Source organism: Ochotona princeps, chromosome 2, assembly GCF_030435755.1.
Source record: "Ochotona princeps isolate mOchPri1 chromosome 2, mOchPri1.hap1, whole genome shotgun sequence".
Lineage (NCBI taxonomy): Eukaryota > Metazoa > Chordata > Mammalia > Lagomorpha > Ochotonidae > Ochotona > Ochotona princeps.
Genome location: NC_080833.1, coordinates 43,308,988 through 43,318,895, shown reverse-complemented (window position 1 = coordinate 43,318,895; position 9,908 = coordinate 43,308,988).

The window sequence follows — 9,908 nt, the reverse complement described above, 5'->3', positions numbered from 1 at the left end:
CTTTGGGCCGTCCTCGACTGCTTTCCCAGGCCACAAGCAGGGAGCTGGATGGGAAGTGGAGCTGCCGGGATTAGAACCGGTGCCCATATGGGATCCCTGGGCTTTCAAGGCGAGGACTTTAGCCGCTAGGCCACGCCGCCGGGCCCCAAGTAGCACAATTTTGGAGACAGAAGTCTGAAATCAAGATGTCAGCAGGTTTGGCTTCTTCCCAGACCTCTCTCCAGCTTGCATTTTTTTTCTTTTACATTTATTTATATTTATTGCAAAGGCAGATTTACAGAAAGAAGGAAAGACAGAAAGATCTTCTGTCTGCTGGTTCACTTCCCAAGTGACCACAATGATCAGAGCTGAGCTGATCTGAAGCTGGGAAACAGGAGCATTCACTGAGCCTCTCATGCAGGTGCAGGGTCCCAAGGCTTTGGGCCGTCCTCTACTGCTTTTCCAGACCACGAGCAGGGAGCTGGGTGGGAAGTGGAGCAGCCAGAATTAGAGCCAGCACCCATATGGGATCCTGACATTTGTAAGGAGAGGATTGGCCACTGAACCAACATGCCAGGCCCAGATGGGCATGTTTGTGCTGTATGTGTGTCTTCATCTCTTTTTGACCAAGACGCCAAGTCATACAGGATTCGGGTACATCTACACAATCTCAAGTTACCCCAGTTACCTTCACAGAAGTCTTGTCTGTACACACAGTCACACCAGCAGGTGCTTGGGGTGAGGACTTCCACATCTGAACTCGAGGAGCACCCAGTTCAGCTCACAACAGGTGGCTGAGGGCCAGCAGTGTGGCTGTGGCATCCGGGGATGAGAGGTGACAGGTTGAAGCCAGACGAGCAAAGCGGGTGCTTGGCAGGGCAGGTCTGGAATGCCAGGCCTTGGACTAGATTTTAGTTATGGAGAACAAGCTAGGAAAGAGGAAAACTAAATCCCACTTCAGGAGAGAGAGGGCAGGGAAGGAGAATTCTTTGAGGTTGTGAAAGGAGATATAAATATTGATCATGTTTATGAGATGTTCTCAAGGGCTATTAGCTCCGAGTTCATTTTCCAACATAAATAAAAGAAGATCACCATTAAGAACTGAGGGTCTATTAATAGGCAGCAAAACACCTGGACACTTAGCAACATACACACATTCAGCCCCATCTTCACTTCCCAGACTATTTGCAGAAACATCCCCCTACTTAGAGAGGGAACTCACTCGATGGAAAGAGCTCAAGTAGCGTCCCTAGGGTTGCTGGTCTCAGAGCAGTAAGCTGACCATGAGCCTACTCAAGACAGCCACCAAGAGCAAGCACAGGACCTGCTTCTCACCCACTATGGTTATTGGCATATTTTCCACATTTCAAAAAGTACATTGGTGGAGTATGAACCCTCTTACTGTAATGAAAGTCTACAATCTGTATTTTAAAGGTTCAAGAAACAAAAAATTAAAGAGGAAGGCTGCGTGGGAGGGGAAGGGAGAGATGGGGGGGCTATCACCATGTTGTGAGAACTGTATCTATAAATTACATTGAATCTGTTACATACTAATTAAAAATTAAAATTCAAAATAAATACAAAAAATTCACTATCTCCCTTCCCCCTCAAAAAGTACACAGCACATGAAATGATCTTCACTGGGAGATCACATTATAACCTGAAGTACAAATATAGCAATGAGTTCATATTGATATAAATAAATGAGCAAAATGAGGGCAGGAGATGGGGCAAATCCTGCTCAGAGAAGAGCTCCAAATCCCTGAAGTGGGCACTTACTCGGCCCTGAACTCACTCTACTCCAGGCCCAGCCCTCCTGCCCATGTCCCTGTGCAGCCTGGCCTTATGGATCAGTGCAAGTGTGGGCAGGGAAAGGCAGCAACTTCACCATGGCAAAGTGCCTGGTGCACCACCCTAACCACACACTAGAGGCTAGCGTTGCCAGTGAGGAGGTCCGGTGGTCTCCATGTGCCCACATACCTGGTAGGGCGTGAGAAGGGTCGCTTCCGTCCAATGTTTTCCTCCTCCAAACCCATTCTCAAGTTAGTCACTAGGAAATTCTCAAACTCCAGCCCAGGACCATTCTACCAGGTGCCTCGGCCATGGCGAACCAGGAGAGAGGGAGGGTGTCACAGTACAGGGCATGAAAAGCCACGATGGCTAAGGTCAGCTGAACCCCACAACAGAAGAGGCTGCTGCTGAAACTAGGGCCAAGTGTGATGTCTGGGGGCTTTTTGCTTAGACCAAGGGCCACAGAAAGGTCTCAGGTCAGTGTCAATGAACACCAGATGTGAGGTCTATGGCAACTCTGTTTTCCTTGCCACTTTCCTAAAACTTCCTTTAAAATTGGGGTGTATATCTGTACATAGCTTTCCTCCCTTCCCCCCCTAGAGAAAAAGCATTTTTCCTTACATAAACTGCTTGAGATGTATGTATTCCATAGTGGAGTGCCTGTGATCAAGTTGTGCCTTCGCTTCCAATCTGACGGCCCTGGGAGATAGGTGATGGCTCCAGTACGTGGGTCCTGGCCACCCACATGGGAGACGTGGATGGAGATCTTGGCTCCTGGCTTGGTTTGATACAGCCTGGCTGCTGAGAAAACAACTAAACCAGCAGATGGAAGATGTTCATCTCACTGCTGCTCTACTTTTCAAATACATTTTTAAATGAATAAACATTAGAAAATATAAGATCTTGTGACCGGTGTTGTGGTATAGTACATTATACCTATGTAGTGTTCACATCCCGTATGGGTGCCAATTCCAGTTCTGGATGTTCTGCTTCCGATCCAGCTCCATGCTTATGGTCCAGGAATGCAGTCGGAGATGGTCCAAATTCTTGGGCCCTCACATGGGAGACCAGAAAGAAGCACCTGGCTCCTGACCTCTGACTGGCCTACCTCTGACTGGCCTACATTTGGACAGTAAACCAGTGGATGGAAGATGCCTCTCTCATCTCTTTTCTTTCTGTAAAATCTGCCTGTCAGATAAAATAGTCTTTTGAAAATATAAAATCCCAGGCCCGGCGTAATCGCCCAATGGCTAAAGTCCTTGCCTTGCATGTGCTGGGATCCCATATGGGTGCCACTTCGTATCCCGGTTGCTCTGCTTCCCTTCCAGCTTCCTGCTTGTGGTCTGGGAAAGCAGCATAGGACAACCCAAGATCTTGGCATCCAGCATCCGCATGGGAGACCCGGAAGAAGTTCCTGGCTCCTGGCTTCTGATCATCTTAGCTTTGTTGTGTTGTGCCCACTTGGGGAGTGAACCAGCAGATGGAAGATCTTTTTCTCCATCTCTCCTTCTCTCTGTAAATCTGATTTTCCAATAAAAGAATTTTTTTAATCCATAAAATATGTTTTAAAAATTCCCAGTAACTATATTTCTCTTTATTTTTAAGGTGCTGTTACGTTTAAAACTACATTGAATGACGTAGGTTTAATTTCTATTGGCCAGTGCTATTATATAGCCTAAAGATATTCTTTTTGTCTGTTACATAGTATCCCAAAATTTGGATAAACAATTTATTTGGCCATACTTTTTCCTGATGTACATTTAGTCTAAAATTTTGCTGGTATAAATCATATTGCAATTAAACTCCGTTTTTGTGTACATGAAGGCCACTGTTCCTTTTTGTGAATAAGGTTCACTGGGCCACAACCACAGTCAGTCCTTTAAATGTCATCCATATTAGCTTTTGCACTCCAACAGCAGTGCTAAGTAGTTGTGACAGAAACCATATGACCCACAAAGCCCACATACCATGTCTCTTTCTAAACAATTTGCTGATCCCTCATCCAGAGTTGTTAACAACTGGAGAAACTCTGTTGGAGACCCAGTTCCTAGCAAGCACACTGAGGCAGACATGAGAGGGCTGGAAGTTTATTAGAGATTAGTGGTGAAAAGTGGGAAGGCCGATTAGTTGCAATGCCAACCATATGGGGAGCACTGAGGGTGCAAGAGCCCTTAGAATTGGGGTAAAGTGGCTCGACCCTTATCACCCTGAGCAGACCAAGGGGCTAACTACTCTCAGGCTGAGGGGGACACCCAGGAGGATTGGCAGGGACTTGCTCTTAGCAACTGGGACCAGATGCCCATCAGGCATGGTGGAGGGGATCTGGGCTATCCAGGACAGCGCTCAGCTCTGTCCACCTGCTCAGCCAGTGTCACAGCTGTCCCATGGAGTTCCTAGCTAGCAGCTTCAGGACAGTGTACTGTGTGAAAGGACAAGTAGAGCCCATGGCCACATGTCCACTGTTGCACTTCCTTTGCTGTTGTCACGAAGGAAGGAAGGAGCCCACGACTCTCCCACCACCTCTAGTTCCATAAGCTACCCCAGTAGAACAGACACCTGTCAAATCCTTTGAGAGTTGTGATGAATGAAGAAGCCCTGTGAACAGCACAGCCAAGCACGTATCTGGAATGCAGGTCCTTTTCAGTAAGAACGAATTGTGGCTCTTTCAGGATGGAAGGGGTTTAACACAATTCACTTACCAAGGGGTTTGGGGTTCTCCTCAAGCTTAGAAGATAAAGCTGAGACTCTGAATTGGTCTCTGCTATGAGCAGGTTGAACACTCAGCAGCAGCAAGAGCTAAACTGGCTTCACAAGTGGGAGCCATAATGGGCCCGCACATACCCTATCCCTGAGTCATCATGGTGACTCTGATTCTGTGGTCCAGCTCTAGGATGTCCCACTGCCCTTGAGATCCATGCATGATCTAACTGCTGGTCCTTCTCTTTCCAGATGTCCTCCCAGAGTTCTGCCCACTGGATTTTTGATTTTGTCCTCTGTTGTCTTTCAAGGAAATCAGCATGCTCTTGCCTAGTAGACATGGTCTGGCTTATCTTGCTTGCATATACTGAGCCAAGCTATCCATGAACAAAGCATGGTTTTTGCTTCCTTGCATCATTTGGACAAAAGGAACTTTCCAGGCAGCCATTCTTGTGAGCTGCGGAAGCAGTATTGGTACCGAGGTAGTGGATGACATGGACCTCTAGGTCACCTCTTTACTGCAGTTGTTTCCTGTGCTCTGGGTCTGTGATGACCAAATCTAAGGAGCACCTCTTCCATCTTATGAGTTGTTGCTGCCCTTGCCTGGCTTTAGGATTTGGTAGACGGGAGGATCTAGCTCACAGTGAGCAGCTTTGGCCTTGTGGTCCACTTGACGATCCACAGTTAGGTGGTCTGTCTCTATCAGAACACTGTTAACAGTTCAGGAGCTCTTTTCTGAAGTGTTCAATTCTTGGCTTCAGATGACATGACCCTGCTCCAGAACCCAAGGGTTTACACGGAGACTCTCCCATTGGGCCTTGTCCTGCACTCCACAGCACCTTTCCCCTTCACTGATACCTTAGACAACAGATTTTGCAAGCTGCTATGGCCAGTGCAGCAGGGGCCTTGTTACTGTGGCCTGCACTCACAGTTGAGCACTTGTCTGCTCTGGATTTTGGTCCCCTGGCAGCTTCCTGAGTCAACCTTAATATGGGGGAGGAGCAGTATTCCCAGGGGTTCAATATGTTGCTTCCAGGACATAAGAGGGCTATCAGGCACTGTGCTTCCTCCTTAAAAGCAGGAGTGACAGACGGAAGCATTTGCTTTTTTCTTTCCCCCCCTTTTTATTGGAAAGTCAGATATACAAAGAGGAGGAGAGACAGAGAGGAAGATCTTCCGTCCGATGATCCACTCCCCAAGCAGTTGGAATGGCTGGAGCTGAGCCAATCCAAAGCCAGGAGCCAGGAGCTTCTTCCAGGTCTCCCACGTGGGTGCAGGGTCCCAAGGCCTTGGGTCGTCTTGATTTTTTCCCAGGACACAGTAAGAGCTGGATGGGAAGTGGGGCTGCTGGGAATAGAACCAGTGTTCATTTGGGATCCTGGTGCGTGCAAGGCAAGGACTTTGCCACTGGGCTACTGCGCCAGACCCCCTTTTAAAATAAATATTTGGAAGGTAGAGTTAGACAGACAGGGACACAGGAATCCTCCGTCTGATGCTTCACTTCCCAGGCTGAGGTCAAACACGTGAAATTTCATCCTGATCTTCCCGTTTGTGGCAGGGACCCAAGGACATAGACTACTGCTGCTGCTTTCCCAGGTACATTCGCAGGGAGCTGTGTAGGAAACAGAGCAATGGAGAGTGCCAAGTAGGGCCCATATAGGATGTCGACAGCACAGGCAGCAGCTTAACCCATGGCACCATACCATGTGCCCCAAGATTGATTTATTTCATTGACAGAGAGATCTGTCCACTGGTTCTCATTTGTCCTTTTCCTTGGAAACAAAGTCCTTGGCGAATGTACAGTGATGGAGTAATAGAGACTACCATATCCAGATGTGGGGATACAATGCAACATGCATCCCTGCTTCCAAATCAAAGATGGGTTACCCAGTGAAACTGTTGGACATGAGTAGACAATGGGATGCTGGAATGTCTGACATTGTTTGTACCAGCAATGTCAGGGCATACTTAAATAGCTGACTGATGGAATCATGACTCCTTACGAAGAACTACACTATTGTAACAACGTGGGGGAAAATCAGTCAGGGGTGGGATTTGTGGAGGGGGGGAATCCAGACTCTACAAAATCGTACCAAAAAATTGAAAAATTGAAAATAAAATAAAATAAAAAGAATGTCCTTGGCACATCTGAGATCACTTGGTCCCTCAAAAATTTGCTGGTCTACCAGGTGCCTGATTCTTCACAGGTTTTGTCATGCTCTCTGGAACGCACATGTCTTGCTCATTTGGCCCAAGGAGCCGAGTTCTTCACCATGGTGCAGCAGCAGGATGCTCTGCAGGTTGTCTGGCAGTACAGGCCTTCTCACACCATACTGACAGGACATGGGAGTCAGCCCACATGCAGGCCTGTTCCAAGCAAATGTGAACTCCTTCTGACCTTTCTGATGGAGAAGAAAAAGGAAACATTCAAATCCCCAGCCACACACATGCACCTGGACCATGGTGATGTGCTCTGGAAAGACACCGCATCCGGCAGAGCAGCTGCAGATAGAAATGCCACTTGGTGGTTTTGGCATGATCACCTTTCAAGAGCCTTCTGGTTTCTGGAGGGACCAGACACTAAAGTGCATGCAAAAGCCAAAGGGAGACTTGCTGGGACCATCCTTAAGTCTTGAAGGATGGCATGAATCCTCAGCCATTCCCTAATGCCCAGTGAGGCTGAGCTTTCTGTTTTTGTTTTCTTTGAATTCCTGTAACTCATCATCATGTGCTTGGTCTGGTTTCTCCACCAGACTGGGAGCTTCCTGTGGTCACAAACTGTCTCATTTATCCCTGTGACCCTTGGCACATACACACTGAGTGAGTGACTTGAACAAAATGAAAAAACAGCACTTGACTGAATACGACAATCTTTAGAGTTCTTGAAACCAGCCCCTCAGCTCATGGGTAAGTCTGCCATTGACAGCAATCATGTCACATTGGTTGATTTCAGAGAAAACATGTCATTCAATCAAACGCTCTCTCCTTTGCAATTATGGCAGTGTTCCTAATCCAATCGAGGTTCCCAGAACCTTGTTGTCTGGTCAGATTCCCTCTGATGGCAAGACTGGGCAGTAACAAACTGGGCCCTTGCCCCATCGAGCTGTGATAAATGCATCCAAAACACATTACAGATCTCACAGTGAGGCCTCAGGGCTGGAGGCAGCAGCAAAAGAAAACCAGGGTTGACAGGCACAAGTTTAGGAACCTGATATTCTATAAATGAAAAAAGGCCAGCTGCCTGTTCCTTCACCAATAAACCCAGTAAATGCATTATCTGGGCCGCCTGCCATTTTTCAAACCTGGAACTCTTTAATGATACCTGTTTGGGCAACTCTAAACTTCATTTGTCAAAAAGATAAACACTTTAATTTACTGAATCTCAAGTGCTTCTTTAAATTGTTCTTCTTTTCTGCCTTTTTTGTTTAAAATGGTCTTAGGTATCGGTGTAAGAAATTCTCATCTTTCTGAACACACACACACTGTATGAGGCCCTTCACCTCCTCAGACACCTGCTCCAGCTGCTGTTCACTGGTGGCCGAAGGCCAACCTCCTCAGTGAGGCCCTCCAGGCCCTGGTCACTGTTCTGCTCCATTTCTAAGAACCGATTCTTCAATGGTCTCATTTTCTTTACCTTTATCAAAAGCACCTGTGCACTTCACACTCCACCTTTGCACATGAAGACTGCAAACTGCCCTCACACCTTGTTTTGAACATGTACTCCTGTGTGAACACTCCTCTGAAGACAGTTAATCACTCCTTTCCCCGTTTTCTCAATATTTTAAATACATGTCTAAACACTTAATACGCTTGGCTGTAATTATTTACTGGTGCGTGTGTCTCCCCACCAGACTAACATGCCCTCGAGGGTGGAAATTAAACCTCATTTATTGCTGTTTCCCACTGCCAGTCCTTAGCATACACAAGACAGGTACCATCTGTTTGCTGAGTGACTGAACAGACTCAGTCCTTTCTCAAAGGACCCAGGACCTCCCATTTTAAGATATATTTATTTTTACTTGAAAGGCAGTTACAGAGAGAAGCAGGCACAGAGAGACAGAGATCTTCCATTTGCTTGTTCACTCCCCAAGTATCTGCAACAGGCAGAACTGAGCTGATCCAAAGTCAGGAGCCAAGGGCTTCTTCCAGGTTTCCCACGTGTGTGCAGGGTCCCAAGGACTTGGGCTGTTCATCCTGGGCGAGGTTGTCTGCAAGCCTCTTCCCCCTCGCCAAGAGTTCAGAATAGCTCCATTAGCCTTCATGGGAATTTCACACATGCATCAAGGAGAAAACAGCCACAAATAACAGCGCCTGCCTCCCCAATCTCCGAAGCACATCTCTGCCATCATTTTACTTTGCAACTATCTCCACTGAAGCCTTTCAGCCAGACAGCAGCTAGTTGTCAACCTACCCTGGGTTTGAAGTGAGCAGGACTCTTGGGTTGTTTATGAGGCTTCTAATACCCAAGCTCTCCTCCTGTCCCAGCTTCTCTGCACAGAGCCTGATTCTTAAGATCCTTCCAATCTGGTCCTGGCCCTGGCCTTCCTGTCCATCGCAGCTCCAGCTCAATTCCTGCACATTCCTCCTCTCCTGCCACACCAGTTACCTTCCATTTATCTCTAGCTGAGTCCTTTCAGACTCTGCTTTCTCTGCCAGGCTTGTGCTAAAATCACCCCATTAGTGACTTCTGCCCTTAAGACAGCACACAAGTATCACCTAGTGTTATGGCAAAGCACATAGTCACTGCCTGCAATGCCAGCATCCCAAAGGGGTATTGGTTTGCATCCTGGCTACTCCACTTCTGACCCAGCTCCCTGTTAATGTACTTGAGAAAGCAATGTAGATGGCCCAGGTGTTTGGACCACTGTATCCACATGGGAGACCTGGAAGAAACTCCCAGTCCCTGGCTTCAGATTGGCCCAACTGCTGCTGCTATGGCCATTTGGGGAGTCAATCTTTGGATGGAAGATCTCTGTAAGCCTGCCTTTCAAATAAATCATATAAATCTACAAAAGTAGAGAGAATGTCGGAAAGTGAGCTCAAGGAGGCAGCTAGGGTCCAACTCACTCTGGGCCCTGCAGCATAAGGCAAGGGCTTGGGATTTTATGCTAAACAAAATGTCTCTGGAAGCTTACGAGCAGAGAGGAGACATGATTTATCTTACGTTTTCCAAGGTTAATTCTGGTGACTATGGGTAACAGACTAAGCAGGAAAGCAGACAAGTACAGACACCGTACATGGTGAGCCCACAAGCCTCTGTGTGCTGCTCTGTGGACAAGTACTGCTCCAGGCACCTGAGACAGCCAGGGAAACAGATGCTCTGACTTAAAGGAAGCTGCAATCCAGTGGGAAGACAGGCCCTACGCAGCACCACCGAACATGGGGACACACGTGGTACAAACAGTGTTATGGTGAAGGCCAGAAAAGGAATTAGGAAAGAC